General features: G+C 41.6%; 2 non-coding genes across 2 annotated transcripts; both read left to right on the top strand.

The window, feature by feature from the left end:
• Nucleotides 1–1,036: 1,036 nt before the first annotated feature.
• On the top strand, nt 1,037–1,109 carry TRNAK-CUU (transfer RNA lysine (anticodon CUU)). The gene has a single exon. It is a non-coding gene; the product is annotated as a tRNA-Lys (tRNA).
• A 3,706-nt stretch (nt 1,110–4,815) lies between these two features.
• Nucleotides 4,816–4,888, top strand: TRNAR-UCU (transfer RNA arginine (anticodon UCU)). Its single transcript has one exon. It is a non-coding gene; the product is annotated as a tRNA-Arg (tRNA).
• Nucleotides 4,889–15,727: the final 10,839 nt, after the last annotated feature.

The following is a 15,727-nucleotide window of genomic DNA, read 5'->3' on the forward strand; positions in this document are numbered from 1 at the left end:
GGGCGAAACCACGTGCCTGAGAGTTTCAATACCTGGGAGGGTCTTATTTTCCTGGTCTTAGGACTCTCCGTAGCACCTTTAGCGACTTATTTTAGTATATTCTTTACATACTCTGCAATATTTTTCTTTATTGTACTGGATAAGAGAGAGAGAGAGAAGGGGGGGGGTTGTCTGTAGTGCACCTGTCAACACGTGAATTTATGACACCTGATAATGAGTGGGACAACAGCTGATCTAATCCCACTCTTCCTTCCCTCCCCCCTAACCCTTCCCCTTCCCCCCTCTTTCCCTCCCCCTCCCACTCCCCTCCAAGCCTTCATGTTTCCCTATCCTTAAACTCATAAAGTAGATATCATAGTCTTTGTATAATAGCCTCAAGAGGACCATTTGCTCTGTTGCTGTTGGCTTTCCTTTGTACTCTTTCCCTCCCCTCCTGTCCCTCCGCCTCCCACTCCCTCCCTCTTCTTACCCCTTCCCTCCTATCCCCCCCATCCTCCTTTCCTTCCACCTACCCTCCATTCCTCCCTCCTTTCCTCTCCCTCCTTCCCCCTCCACTTTACGAATCTCTCACAGTCCCACAAAATGCATGCAAATATTTCCATGACTCTCTCTCTCTCTCTCTCCTTTTCCTCTCCATTTTTGTCCTGTACTTCTTCACCCCTTTGTTTTTCCTTCCTTCCATCCTTTACCCATCATTCCCTTCTGATTGTCTCCCTTTTTCTTCTCCCCTTTTATCTTTCCTGCCTTCATATTATTCCTTCCTTCATTTTGTTTCTTCTTTCCTTCCTTCCAGCAAGTTTACTTTTCTGGAAAATAGATGATGATGATATTGAACAGTACGAGTAACGATCGTAAAATATAAAAACGTTGTATACTCCACAGATAACATTTCACATTGGAACAGTGTAGGGCATAGCGTGGTAATTGATGATGATGATAAACAAACCGAGAGAACTACCGTCATAAACTCGAGACTGGGTACCGTATCGATATTACACATGGACATAAATTAATTCCTTGTCGCTCGTGGTGGTGTGCCCGGCTAGCTCAGTCGGTAGAGCATGAGACTCTTAATCTCAGGGTCGTGGGTTCGAGCCCCACGTTGGGCGTCCAAAGTTTTTACCAGCTGGAAGTCATGTTGCAGTTCTGTTGCTCGTGTTGCAGTTTTTTTTTTTACTCATGTTGCAGTTCTTTGGTTCGTGTTGCAGCTGTTTCGTTGTTATGGATGCACGGTGTTATATTTTTCAGAGTAATGTCAAGTGATTTAGTGGGCAAAGAAGAAGTCAAGAATAAAAATGGTAAATGGCTTAGGCCCAGGTTTATGTGTAACTTATTGTATGTATCACAGTGACAGAAGCACTACGTCTCTACACCCTTTCCATGGTACTTCTTTATGACTAGCATCTTATTCTAGGGTTTATCTAATGTTACAGCTTAGCATTTAAGGTGGTGATACGGCCGTGTTATGCCCATTTAAAGTGAGCGGAGTGTAGCTGCGTCTTATAAACTCAGGCCTGAATTCTCGTCGGTTGAGGAAGCCCCTAACACCTTGTCCTAAGCGATTTATTTTGCATATTACACCTTACTGGCATCTTCCGTGTTCCATAAATCCTTCCAGTATCGCCATTTTCTACATAGTAACACACACGAGGATATTAACTAGCCATAGCCGAGAATAAATCGCAAAGGAATAGATGCTAGGGAACCTCCTTATCCAACGAGAATATTGACTTAGTAACAGTTCGAGCAGTTTTTTTTTTTTTTTTTCTACGGATGTGAGAAAGTAATATATGGTTGCTCCTAACACGTGACATATTAAGTCGCGGTTGCATGAAACTCAATGAGCCGTAGTTATGAGATACGAATGAGTCTCCTTGGTTACTATTCAAATCGACAGTCATACTCTGCACATAGCCACATGAATTAAGGTGAAAGAGTTTAGGGATTTTGTCTTTTTTTTTTTCTCTACCCTTTCTTACCCCCATCCTTAGGTGGGAAGAGAAGTGATGATGATGATGATCTTGCATGTCTCGGTTTTGCATATAGTAGGTGTGATGATGATAATAATGGTGGTGGTGGTGGACTGTTGCATTGTGAGAGTGATGTGTGTGAGGTGATGAAGTGTGATGGGAGTCATTATAGCTAAGGCTGATTGGGTTGTTTGTCAGGTGTATTGTGTAAGACAGTAAGGGGCATGAGGTGAGCATGTGTTTTGTTCTGAGGGCCGGGAAGATAACTGAGGCGTAGCGGGTTATATGTATGATTTGTATTTTGTATTGGTACTATTGAAGAGAAGGTTGGTGGCCACATCATAGCTTGGCAGGGTGTACTCTTACTCTACAGAAAAGGATGGATTTTGTGGGATAATTTGGGGGTCGTGAAGGATATTGTTTGGTTGAAGATGTGTTACTGGTGGCTGTGTGTGTTGGTATATACTGTATTTTGTGTACCGTAGTTAGCAGAAAGGAGAGAACAGGTACTGGCTACGTGTGTATGTACCGTATATCTTTGTGTAGCGTAGATAGCTGGATGGAACAGGTAAATAGCCCATAGAAAAGGATGAGAAGTGCTAGAAATAGAAAACAGATCAATGGCTTACTTATAATATGTTGATGAGTCGTATCGTATCTCAGTATTATCATTGCTAATTTCATTCTGATTTTTATCGTTTGTCATTGTCGTGTATATATTTCTGTGTATGTATATGTGTGTTCGTATGTGTATTTACAGTATGTATATGTGTGTGTTTGTGTGTTCGCGTGTGTATGTACGGTATGTATATATATGTGTGTTTGTTCATATGTGTATGTATGTGTTCGTATGTGTATGTATGTGGGAATGTAACACTTCACAGTAACATTATTGATTCCACTGCTTGTTTTCGTATTTTGTGTGTGTGTGTGTGTGTGTGTGTGTGTGTGTGTGTGTGTGTGTGTGTGTGTGTACGAACTGATGATGCGACTCTGTTTAGTGCTATAAACTGTCTTTATGTAGGCGTAGTGAGCCAAGGAGTGACGTGAAAATGCAGGTATTGAATATTATTATTAAGACATTCAGTAGAACTCTCAACCCTTATACATTCTCGCTTACCTATTCCATGACTTCATTCGAAAATTTGCAGTCAGCCAAAAAAGTGTCGAGACTTATCGTACGAATCCTGAAGACCGGAATTTTTGCATCTTCCCAGTAACAGCTTTCCGTGTGTGTGTGTGTGTGTGTGTGTATGTGTGTGTGTGTGTGTGTGTGTGTGTGTGTGTAATGGTTCTGGAGAGGGACGCCTTCGTGTCCTTCATGTGGTGGCACCTGTAAAACCGAGCTGCTCCGCTGACCGGTTGTTCCACTGGCCGGTTGTGCAAATGACTCATCCGCTTCCTGAACCCCTGAAAATGGAGGATAGTGGACTACAGGTGTGGGGGAGGGGGACATCAGCCTGCAGTCCACCTGGTTCACATTCAGGTGAGCCCAGATTGCAACTATTACGATGCTGTTTTTGCTCTACACCGGCCCAAAATTTCATCCTTTTCCAGCTTATATCACGTAGGTCAGTGGCAGAAAAAGTCACTACAACTGTCATAGCCTACATCCTTTCCACAGCTCATTTTCATAACTGTCTCCATACTCGTGTGTAATCATCCCATCTTTTGTGACTAAATTTTTTTCTTGTTAGTTACCGCCGGACGATTTTATTCAGTTCATTAGAGACCCCTTGTATGGAAGGGGTTAAGAAGTCTACATTAAGATCCTTATTACTGGGACTTTTTGTTTTATTTTGTTTTATTTTATTTTATTCTTGCTAACCCCAAGCGGTTATTATATTCTGTGCAGCTATTGAGAAATCCCTTGCTTTGAATGGGTGATCCTTGCTTTGAATGGGTGATCCTTGCTTTGAGTGGGTGATCCTTTGAATGGGTGATCCCTGCTTTAAATGGGTGTTCCTTGCTTTGAGTGGGTGATCCTTTGAATTGGTGGTCCTTGCTTTGAATGGGTGATCCCTGCTTTGAATGGGTGATCATTGCTTTGAGTGGGTGATCCTTGCTTTGAGTGGGTGATCCTTGCTTTGAATGGGTGATCCTTGTTTTGAATGGGTGATCCTTGCTTGGAATGGATGAGCCTTGCTTTGAATGGGTGATCCTTGCTTTGAATGGGTGGTCCTTCCTTTGAGTGGGTGATCCTTCCTTTGAGTGGGTGATCCTTCCTTTGAGTGGGTGATCCTTTGAATGGGTGGTCCATGATTTGAATGGGTAATTCTTGTTTTGAGTGGTTGATATTTGCTTTGAATGGGTGATCCTTGCTTTGAGTGGGTGATCAGGTGTTCATTAGCCCTGTTCTTGTTACTGTTTATATTTCTTGCTTTGATTTCACCAGCTGACACATCCTAGTAAAAAACTTAAGCACACAGGTAACGAGTGGTTAGTAAGGGTAGCGTAAGTGGCAGCCAAGAGATGGAGTGAGAGGAAGAGGCAAGTAGAACGAGATGAAAGGATGAAATGTGTTGGTCTGGGATGGAACAGGCTAACAAGTATTAAGTCAGAGTGGAGAAAGACGGGTGAGGATTTCGTCTTGCAAGCCAGAGATGGAGTGAGAGAAGGAGGCAGTGTGGGGAGTGAGAGTAGGAGCATAAATAGTAAAGTGTAAAGTATAAGTTAAAGCCAAGGTGTATAGGTAAAAGATGAAAGTGTAAGTTCTAAGTACACGATAGAAGTAGACGGGAAGAGGGAGAGAGAGCGAAGTGTAGTAGAGAAGGTGAAGAACGTAGGTATATCTGTGTGTGCGGAGCGAGAGTGAGTTCAGGCCCGTTTTCCTTCACGTTTACTAGTCCCCATGGCGCAGTGGATAGCGCGCTGGACTTCTAATCCAGAGGCCGCGGGTTCGAATCCCGCTGGGGATGCATATATTATGGGCATTTGTAGCGACACATTTGGCGTTATATTCTACCCTCCCTCGTTGTTTGTATTGGTTCAGGTGAGAGATTGCATTAGTTCTGCTGATTAGGGTGGTGGTTGGCAGTGGAATTTTGGTTTTGTGGTTTTGATGTGGGTTTCAAATACTTTGGCCATTTGCAGTGACACATTTGGCGTTATATTCTACCCTCCCTGAGTGTTCGTACTGACCCAGGTGCGAGCGTCGATTAGGTCTGCTGATTTGGCCAGTGTTTGCAAGTTGCTTTGATTGACGGGTGTTTTTTTGCTGGTTTCATGTAGATTTGTAGTATAACTAGAGGTATAGAGTTGCACGTCTGGCATTGTATTCCATCATTCCCAAGTGTTTGTGTAAGATTCGATTAGGTGTATAGATTAGGTTGGTGTTTGGGATGAAATTTTTTTTTGTGTTTTGATATAGATTTTGTGTATCATGCCGTAATGTACCTGTCTGTTTGTCTTATTGTATGTGTTTGGGATACTGTACTGTAGGTGGAAGAGTGGATTACTGATCAGGGTGGTGTTTGAGAGTGGAGATTTGATTGATTTTGAGTTTTGTGTGTGTTTATGTGGATTCCTTATGTTATTTTTCTTATATAATTTGTCTGCTATCATCTGTAAGCTTTTGTATTTGTGTAACTGCAAGATTTAATTAGCTTTGATGATCAAGGAGGTATACGGGAGAGGAATTTTGGTAGCAGAGGAATTGTTATTTGTAGAGGAAATGTTTATCGGTATCAGCCTCTCTCTCTCTCTCTCTCTCTCTCTCTCTCTCTCTCTCTCATATAAAGTGGCTTCATCGCTTGTGAGGAAAGGACTGATGATTTAAGATGTTGGCTTTGATTTTTTTTTTAATTAATGAAAGTTTTAGATGGTCATTGTGGGCTTGTTTTTGTTGTTTGTTGTGTATAATATTTCTGTTTAGATCTTGTGTTTGTATTTAGGAAAGGAAATAGAAATAGCTCAGTCCTGTTGCTTTAGGTGGGATGTTTGTATGTGTAACCGTAATTAATTTAACTTTGGTTTTTATAGCTGTATTTTATTTCCTAGCTAGCCTGTATATGTAGCGTATTTGTATTTTTCTGAATATGAATATATCTTGATTTATTTGAGTGGGTTTGCGTTATTACATATCTTTTTCATTGATGTTTCCAAATTCCTTTTGGTAAAGTCGGTATCCATTATCTTAAAATTCTTGGCTGTCTGCAGGAGATATATAATTACTTTGATACGTCAGTTGTTATGTGTTTATCAGCCTCCCTATCCATACCTGTCCGCACATCGCCTTACGCAGCATCCTGTGAGACGCGGACCTAACAAAGTGATTGGTGTTTCCTGCTCTACTCGTGAACTTGGGAGTAGATTTGTGTGTGGCTTTACTTGTGTTCTAAGGTGCTTATTAGATAGTGTTTTAAGTGTACTAACGTGTAAACTTTGATTAGCGATGGAATGAATGGTGTATGCGCCCATTCCAGTTTCCCATTTGTTTCTCATGCTTGTGTGTGTGTGTGTGTGTGTGTGTGTGTGTGTGTGTGTGTGTGTGTGTGTGTGTGTATAGCAGAACTGACCGTGGAAAGTTTCAGAATGTATAGGTGTACTGTGTGTGTGTGTGTGTGTGTGTGTGTGTGTTTAGCAGAACTGACAGTGGAAAGTTTCAGACTGTAAAGGTGTTCTGTGTGTGTGTGTGTGTGTGTGTGTGTGTGTGTGTGTGTGTGTGTGTGTGTGTTTTAGTTAAGTGCCCCTTGGTGATGGGTGTTGGTTCTCGTTTTCTGTGCTACTGCTATTGATCACACGAGCTGCTGCCAGTTGTCTCCCCCCCCTCTACTTCCCCTCCGACTCCCCTCTCTCCCCCCCTCCCTTCTCTCTCCCCTCTTACTCCCTCGCCCCTCTCTCCCCTTTTACTCCCTCGCCTCCCCTCTCCCCTTTTTCATTCTGTCATCTCACTTCTTCATTCAGTCTCCTCTTTTGCCTAACCTCCTCTCCATTTTAATCTCTCTTTCTCTCTCTCTCTCTTTCTCTGTCTTCACTCCGGCCCTTCTGTAACTCCACTCTTGTCCCCATCCCACCTATCCGGCACATCCCTCCCCACCTTCTATTTCAATCCCTCCCCCTCCCCTCCCCTCCCCTCCCCTTGCCCCCATTTCCCCGATCCTCCCCCACCCCCATCTCACCCTCTCCCCTTCACTCAGTTCATCCTACGGCCACCTGTGTGTGTGTGTGTGTGTGTGTGTGTGTGTGTGTGTGTGTGTGTCCGTCCTACCCTACAGCAATCACAGTCTTGTAATTTACATCTGGCTAATGACTCAGCTAATTGCTCTACTAATGACTCGATCTAATTGCCAACTCCCTCTCTCCCCTCGCTCCCACCTCACGCCATCCCTCCCACACCTCCCTCAGCCTCTCTCTCCTCTCCCCCAGCCGCCCTCCCCTACTTCCATCCATCCCTCTCCTTCCATCTCCCCCCCTTAACCCCCCCTCTTTACCTCCGTCATTCCACCCTTTCCTCCCCACCACACCTCCCCCTCCCCATCCCCCAATCCCCATCCTCTCATTTTTCTCGCTTCCTTCCCCTAACCTACCCACAACTCCTCTCCACTTTATTCCCTCTGCCTCTCCCCTACTAACGCCCCTTTCCCCAGCCCTTCCCCACCCCTCCCCTCCTCTCCCCACCCCTCCCATCCCATCCCCATTCCTGTCCACTCCTGCCTAGTCTTCACCTCCCATAAAATTTCTCTCTCTCTCTCTCTCTCTCTCTCTCTCAAACACCGCCCCCCCCCACACACGTCATTTTTGCCCTCTAATGACCCTATAATTGCCCTCTAATGACCCTAGGCTAATGACCCCTAATCACCTGCTGCTTGCGCCGTGTTAATTGCTGTTGGAGACGTGTGCCTGATTTAGTTTTTTTTTTTTTTTTTTTTTTTATAATTTACATGAGTATGGGTGTATTTATTTTTGTATTAGTTGAACGTTGGAAAATATGCAAAACCACACACACACACACACACACACACACACACACACACACACACACACACACACACCTCTGTTCTTGGTCTACCTCTCCCCTGCCTTCCAACTACGCCCCACACTCAGTCACTCCTGAGTACCTTGTCCCCTCACACTTCTCTTCGTATACTTCTTCCAAATACCGCGCTCTCACTTCTTAAACTCCATCTTATTCTTGGGCTACCTCTTCTTCTTCTGAGCACCCCTACATTGTCCCATATAATCCCGCACTTTGCCCATCCTCCATCTTGTTCTAGGTCACGCTCTCCTTCGTCCTCCCCTTTCACCCTCCCTTGTATAATTTCCAGTTTATAATATTTGTAAATGAACTCCATGATATATAGAAATTCACATCTTTGTTTAGTAAGAGGAAAATGCATCAAGTTCTTTTGTCTTCAGTAAATCTTTAAAAACTTTGCCAGGGGTCATGCGAGGTCAGAGTTTTACGGGAAAACTATTAATTCTCAGCTTAGCAAGGGCAATGTAGCTAGTTCTTTATCAGTTATTTCTATACCAATTAAGTTACTCTCATACTTGTTTCATTTAAGAATATATTACAAGCATTTAATTAAAAGTATATTACAGGTTTCAGTAGTCTTACAAACGTTTTATTTCAGGTATATTACAGGTTTTATTAGCCTTCAGCGATTTATTTCAAGTGTATTGCAAGTTTTATTAGCCCTATGCCCTTAAAAACAGGATATTTCACTGGATTAAATCATTGGCATCAATCAGAGGACGGTATTCTGGTGCGGTTAGGAAGTTACTTAACAACTCTTCCTTACCGGTTTATTTCAGATTCTGCTTCTTTACTATATTCTTGTGTGTTATTCTGTGTCGACATAAAAAAGATATAAAGCAAAAACAAGAGGATATTGTTGGGTAGTTTGGGAAATAAATCGCTAAGGAAGAGGTGCTAGGGTGCCTCCTTACCCGACGATAATACGGGAGAGAATACGGGCGTAGAGTGACCTTTGACCTTTCTTGACCAGGATGGGAAGAAAACACGGGAAGGAGATGGACCACTTCACCCCGATGACGCTATTTTTATTCCTGTCTTGCCGATTATTATTATTATTATTATTATTATTATTATTTCTATTATTTTGCTTTGGAGAGACCTTTCTATCATTATTATTATTATTATTATTATTGCTGTGGAGATACCTTTTGAACTGGAGGAGGTAGATAATGGCCCGTATTCTCGTCAGTCAAGGAAGCTTCCTAACACCTATTCCTAAGCGATTTATTTTTTGCTTATTACACCTTGCTATCCATTCTGTGTTAATTAAGACGTTGTAATAAAATTGTCAGCCTGAATAGATTATTACAAGTACAGGTAACATCAGCAGATTTTAGACTCCCAGTGTTACCTGTCTTCCATATTTCCTTTTTCTCCCCAAACGACAGAGTATCCTTCCTTTCCCTTTCCTCCCCAAACGACAGAGCATCCTTCCTTTCTCTTTTCTCCCCAAACAACAAAGAGTATCCTTCCCCTCCCTTTCCTCCCCAAACGACAGAGTATCCTTCCTTTCCCTTTCCTCCCCAAACAACAGAGAGTATCCTTCCTTTCCCTTTCCTCCCCAAACGACAGAGTATCCTTCCTTTCCCTTTTCTCCCCAAACGACACAGACTATCCTTCCTTCTCATACTCTTTTGCTGCTTGCTTCATATTGCTATCTCTTAAAAATACTGTAGTTTATATTACGCCGTCCATTGCCACAGCCGGCGTATTAGTGCCGGTGAAAGTTTGCTTATAGTTGTCATATCAGGATCACTACACAGGTCATGCTCCAACTCGGCCTAAAATTGTCATCCCTCCATCTTGAATGCAGAGTTGTAACAGTAGATTAGTAGTAGAATATACTGCTAGTCAGGAAGAAGTGCAATGATGTAGAGTCATAGCATTGTCATTTTCAGCCACTAAGCTCCATGAATTAAGCTGCAAAAGGACAAAAATCTGGGTCAGGTTAGTGTAAAAGGACTATAGATATTTTTTTCTTACTCCCCTGGTGAGAGGGAAGTGGAAGACAGGGTTGGTGTAAGGGCAAGGTAATGGATAATGGCGGTTCAGTGTGTGTGTGTGTGTGTGTGTGTGTGTGTGTGTGTGTGTGCGTGCGCTCTCTCTCTCTCTCTCTCTCTCTCTCTCTTCTCTAGCTAACTCCAGACAGCGGGTGTCATGAGAGTTTGAGCGCGTTGAAGGACCAATACTGCATTTACTGTATATTCGAAATTAATCGCAGAAGAACACGCGTTTGGACACCATCCGAAGCCTTTAACAATACGGATATATTTTGAAAGTACTGTCTGATCAGCTAGTCAGGTCAGGTGCGGGTAAGGGGATGGGTCTGTTATGATGTGGCAGGGGTAAACCAGTTCTGCTGTCGGGCCCTGCTGTGGATGTCACTGCTTGCATTGCGCAGTTGACCCTTGTGCGGTGTGATGATGTGAGGATCTGTCCGTTCTCCCCTTTGGGGCTAAGATGCGAATGAATGTGTTTGAATGGATGAGTAAATGGAGAGTGAGTCGTCCTGTCTCGGCTACCTCCCTTTCCTTGGGGGAAGCAGCCTAGGTATATAGATAGATAGATAGACTGTTGACTTAGATACCGAACCTAAAGAGGGTCCAGGTCGGGCAGAAACTGTTGTATCTTCATAATAAACGCAATGTCAGCATGGAGGTGTATGGTCTTCTCTTGATTAATTCGCCGTGCTGTAAAATATTGACCGGAATGATTTTTATTATACTTTTGGCTGGGAATGAAGTGAAATCTAGATACGGGCTGATTGTTATAATTTTATTTGACTGAGAATTAAGTAGTATCTAGATGGGTTGTTTATTTTGTTCATTTATTATGGTGCTTAGAATGAAGTCTAGAAACTGAGTATTTATTTATTTATTTTGCTCAGGAGAAATGGAACGTAGATGCATTTTTTTTTTCCTATAAATATTTTGGCTGAGAATAAATAAAACAAGAGAATGGATACACTCCCTTTAATTTCTTGCCGAGAATGGAGAAAGATCTAAACATCGGCTCATTTTCATTTCCCTTGCCGAGAATGAAGTAAAAACAGACGTTCATTACCATCACTTTTCTTGCTTTGAATAAACTGAAATCAAAGCACCTGTTCATTTTTACTATTTTTCTTGCTTTGAATGAACAGAAATCTAAGCACTTGTTCATCTTTACTGTTTTCCTTGCTTTGAATAAACGGAAATCAAAGCACCTATTGATCTTTATTATTTTTCTTGTCGAGAATGAAGTGGCGTCTTTGTTTGCGCTTCCAGTCCGTCTCCTTCAAGAGGTTGGTGGATGTCTTGTGGAGGGAAGGCAAGGAAAAGAGTTGGAAGTGAGAATTGAGAATAACTCGGGAGGGAGCAGGTAACGTCTTAAGGAATGCTCTCCCTTTAACCCCTCCGTCTCATGTCCAGGTCCTTGGGTATCTTAATTTCAGGCTAAAGCAGATGATTTTGTCCAGTAAGAAGGTACGACAATAATAATAATAATAATAGTAATAATAATAATGATGATAATAATAATAACAACTAACCTGTGTGGTATTTTTTTTTTTTTTTGTTTAGGTTAGCAGTAGGTCGTTCACTTTCACCTGGAGATTTTCATACCTTTGCAGCTTATATCAGGTATTTCCCCGACAAAATAAAGCATTACTACAGTCTTGCATCGTTTTCGTAGCACTTCTTCGTGATTGTCAGCTCAACATTCATGTTGGGGAAATGACAGTTTTACGCCAAGTTAAAGTGAAGATGATAAACTTTTTTTTTTTTTTTTTTAAATTTGTTTTAGATGAAGAGAGGCCAGTCTTCAGATTTTGTTTCTTTGTCTTTGCGAACAACTCCCACTGATTGATGACTTTTTCTTTTCTTCTTTTTCTTTAATTCTTCTCTTGTTACCACTGTAGATGTGACTTTTCAACTTATGCCGGACTTGTAAAAGTGAAGAGGATAGTGAAAGCTGTATCCAACTCCCCCGTTTCGAAAAGCTTCATCCAAACACACATAGCATGGTCTGGAAATAAGAATACACACACACACACACACACACACACACACACACACACACACACACACACACACACACACACACACACACACACAGGATTAGAGATTTTACCAGTTTAGATGATGACTTAAAGCTAACATTAGAACACATCTTTCCCTCATTGTATCTATATTTTCGCTTCTCTCTACAGGTAAAACACAAGAGGGACTGCTGTTGATTAAGAGCGGTAACAGTCCAGGTAGAAGCCTCATTAACACCTGTGACACCGAAACACCAGGTAAGTTTAAGAATTTGTCATAAAGGTACGGTTGAGGTCAAAATTTCCTTTACACTCGACTCTCAAGGGAAAAAAAAAGTTCGATCCTGCTATAGTTCATTCACATAAACTTGGCAGGGATTGTTGTTCTTTTGCAGCCTATTTCACGTACCTCAGTGGCAGAATAAGATGATACTGCGGCCCTTCATCCCCTGTACAGCACTTCTTCCTGACTAGCACCGTATTTTAGTATTAATCTCTTGCTACAGCTCAGCTTTCGAGATAGAGAGATGGCAATTTTACGCCAAGTTGAAGTGAGCGGAGTATTATAAACAGTAAGAAAGTGGGATGAGAATTTCGCTGAATTAATTTGAAAGCACAGAGATGTAAAGGGATTTTTGACCTTAAATGTACAGTCAACACAAAAAAGTATGGAGACCCCTGCTGTACTTAATATTTTCTGTAGTATAAGTAGGTCCAGTTTCAATAATCATGTATTCTTGATTTGCCCTTCACTTTACACTTCGAAACACGGGATGTAGAGCTTGGAAATAATGCTCTTCTGCTAATGTGTATCCGATCTCAGTCACCGTATGTATTTTGATGTGCCATTTGTTAAAGCTGAGCACCTTATTAAATGATCAAGTTGAAGTTAAGCTTCTCAGCAAAGGGTAAAGCTTAATTTCTTTCTATCGCTTACGTTTCTGACTACGCAGAGTTGTCCGAACCAGTTGATTAAAAAGTGAGGTTCGTATTATGGCAGTAGTGAGATTCCCGGTGCTAAAAAATAGATAAATAAATAAATAAATTAGTCATGAAGTTAGCTTTAGTAGAAATACACTGTTCAGAGATTTGAATTATGGTCCAGAACGTGAATTGCAGCTGATTTTGACTTTTTCCTTCTTTTCCTTTCTCAGTCTTTTTCTTTTTTCTTTTTCTTATTGTTTCTCTTATTCTTTCCTTCTCTTTCTCTCTCATTCTTTGTCTCTCATTTTTCTTTTAATTTCATTTTTTTCTTATTATTCTCTATTTTTCTTCCTCATTACTTTTCTTTCTCTTTGCCTATTTTTTTCTTTGTCGTTTATTTTCATGGCCACCTTGTCGTTCTCTTTCTCTGTCTTTCTTTCATTTTTCTTTATCAATATCTCAGAGCTGAATAAAATCGTTCGACCTTGCCGGGAGTAAATTAAAAAGTTCTTATGTAGATTGGCGTTAAAGAGTTGCATTCTTTTCATTGTTTTTCCCACTTATTCATTTTATTCATTAGGAAAAGCCATGTATGGAGAAATATTACTTGCATTCAATTTAATTCAATGTACGGGTTCCCATACTCCTTAGCCCTTTTACTCCGATGACGTGATTCTTCATTGTATCGTTGCTGTCGACATTTATTTATTTATTTTTGAGAGAGAGAGAGAGAGAGAGAGAGGGAGAGAGAGAGAGAGACTTTGTGAACTGCAATACAAGCGGTTTCCGAGATTCTGTTAAAGCGTCTGTAGGTTGCAAGGAAATAATCAGATAAACAAAATAAACAAATCAGTAAGTGAAACCCGTCATCAGATTGAAGGGGTTAATGTTGATTGTGCATTTGCCTTCTTCGTAATTGCATTGATGTTGCATTGATGTTGCGAAGAATTTTTTGTGTATCAGTGATCAGGGAAGCTATATTATGCGGGTGCGTCCATACTAGACAGGTTGCGTTCCAGGGATAATGGTGACAAGGTAAGATTATTATTTACCATTATCCTCGTCTCTAGGAAGGATAGCAAGAATCACCAAGACCTCATACATCCTAGAAATGATAAGGTAAGAATTGTTTTCATCATGCATTTGTATGGCGAGGAAAATATTACGACTACCTGGCATTGTGCAATCGTAGGTAATGTTGATAAATGAGTGTTTCGCGTGCTTAGTTTCGGTTGTGATGTAACGAAGGAAATAAAAACAGTCGCAAAATTAAATGCAGTAACAGTAGCTTACGTCGTGTTATCTCGCTGAAGATGTGTGTGTGTGTGTGTGTGTGTGTGTGTGTGTGTGTGTGTGTGTGTGTGTGTGTGTGTGTGTGCGTGTGTGTGTGTGTGTAATGGAAATGAAAAATAACCATCACAAATTTATATATGTATTATTTGGTATATATATTTCCAATCGTCCTCGACGGAGCAGAGTATGAGAGGATGATGGTTGTCTGCTTCTATATACAGGAAAAATCTGCAGGGATTAATACCAACAGGCCAGCTCTGGAACTGTCTCCCTCTGTCCGTATTTCTTACTTCCTATTAGCTCCTGTCTTTCAAACGCAGTGTGTCCAGGCATCTCGAAATGAACGGATCTTGAATTTGGCTGTCTTTTGTATTGTTTGTTTGTTTTTAATGGAAGGAACGGTTTGCGGGCTCCTGGCCTTTGGTTCCTTTTTCCCAGCTTAAAAAAAAAAAAAACCGCATCCTTGCAATCTCGTACAGCAACACAGGAGATGTATTGGTCGTGTTCTTCCTCATTACCCATAAAAATCTGTATGCAAGGTTGTCTGTAAATAGCACCACACTAGAAACTCGTTGGGAGAATTTTATATGTTGCTACAATGGCTCGGTCTGCCGGTGTGGGCATGGGTGTGTCAGTGACAGTAGGAAATGGGTAAATATTGCTGTATAAACTCTAAGTGATGCAAGATAGACATAACATAGAGCCGTCCCCGGAGTACACGAGTGCTATATATGGACGACCGTATATATCGCCCTTTGAAACCGAGGCCTGTATTCTCCATAGCACCACATTTTGGCGATTTATTATGGGATATGGCTGGTTAATATCTTTTTTTACGTTTTCTATGCAGTGACGATTTTAGGGAGATTTACGGTATATAACGCAAAATAGGACATCAGCGTGTAATGAGCGAAGTAAATCGGTTAGGAAAAGGTGTCAGGGCGCTTCCTTAAAGACAGCCTTAATCCAGTACTCAAAAGGGGATGGAGACTTGTTTATGTCGCAGGTAATGAGGGAAAAATGTAAAGTCATCTCTTGGTGAATAACTCCTCAGAGCAGGAGAGAGAGAGAGAGAGAGAGAGACTGCCTTCTGTCCACCCTCACACCGCCCCCTCCTTTCCCCTACTACCCCCACCTGCCTCTCCTCCCCCACCCAGACATCAAAAAGGGCCTCCCAGGTTAATCCCACCAAGATGGACACCTGACCCTTTGCCTACCTCCATTGTCAAGGGGTTTTAAGGGGCCACACTTATGCCTCTACAGAGTCTACACCCTTACCTTCAGTGTGTGTGTGTGTGTGTGTGTGTGTGTGTGTGTGTAGGTTAGTACATAGTTTTATTTTCATTCACGTATACAGTATCATGTATGTCTGTTATTCTGTACTGCATGGCTTTTTTTTTCGCATTTTTTCCTGCTGGCTTCGACTGGGCTTATAGTCATACCATTTCACAGGAGCTTACTTGAAACAGATTGTGAGAAAATGATCAGTATTTTTTTTTTTTTTTTCCTGTTACGTCTTCCCAAAACCCAACTCAGTATTAG

The sequence above is a fragment of the Coenobita brevimanus genome, chromosome 97, assembly GCF_032717465.1.
Source record: "Coenobita brevimanus isolate Jiangsu-jjx chromosome 97, ASM3271746v2, whole genome shotgun sequence".
Lineage (NCBI taxonomy): Eukaryota > Metazoa > Arthropoda > Malacostraca > Decapoda > Coenobitidae > Coenobita > Coenobita brevimanus.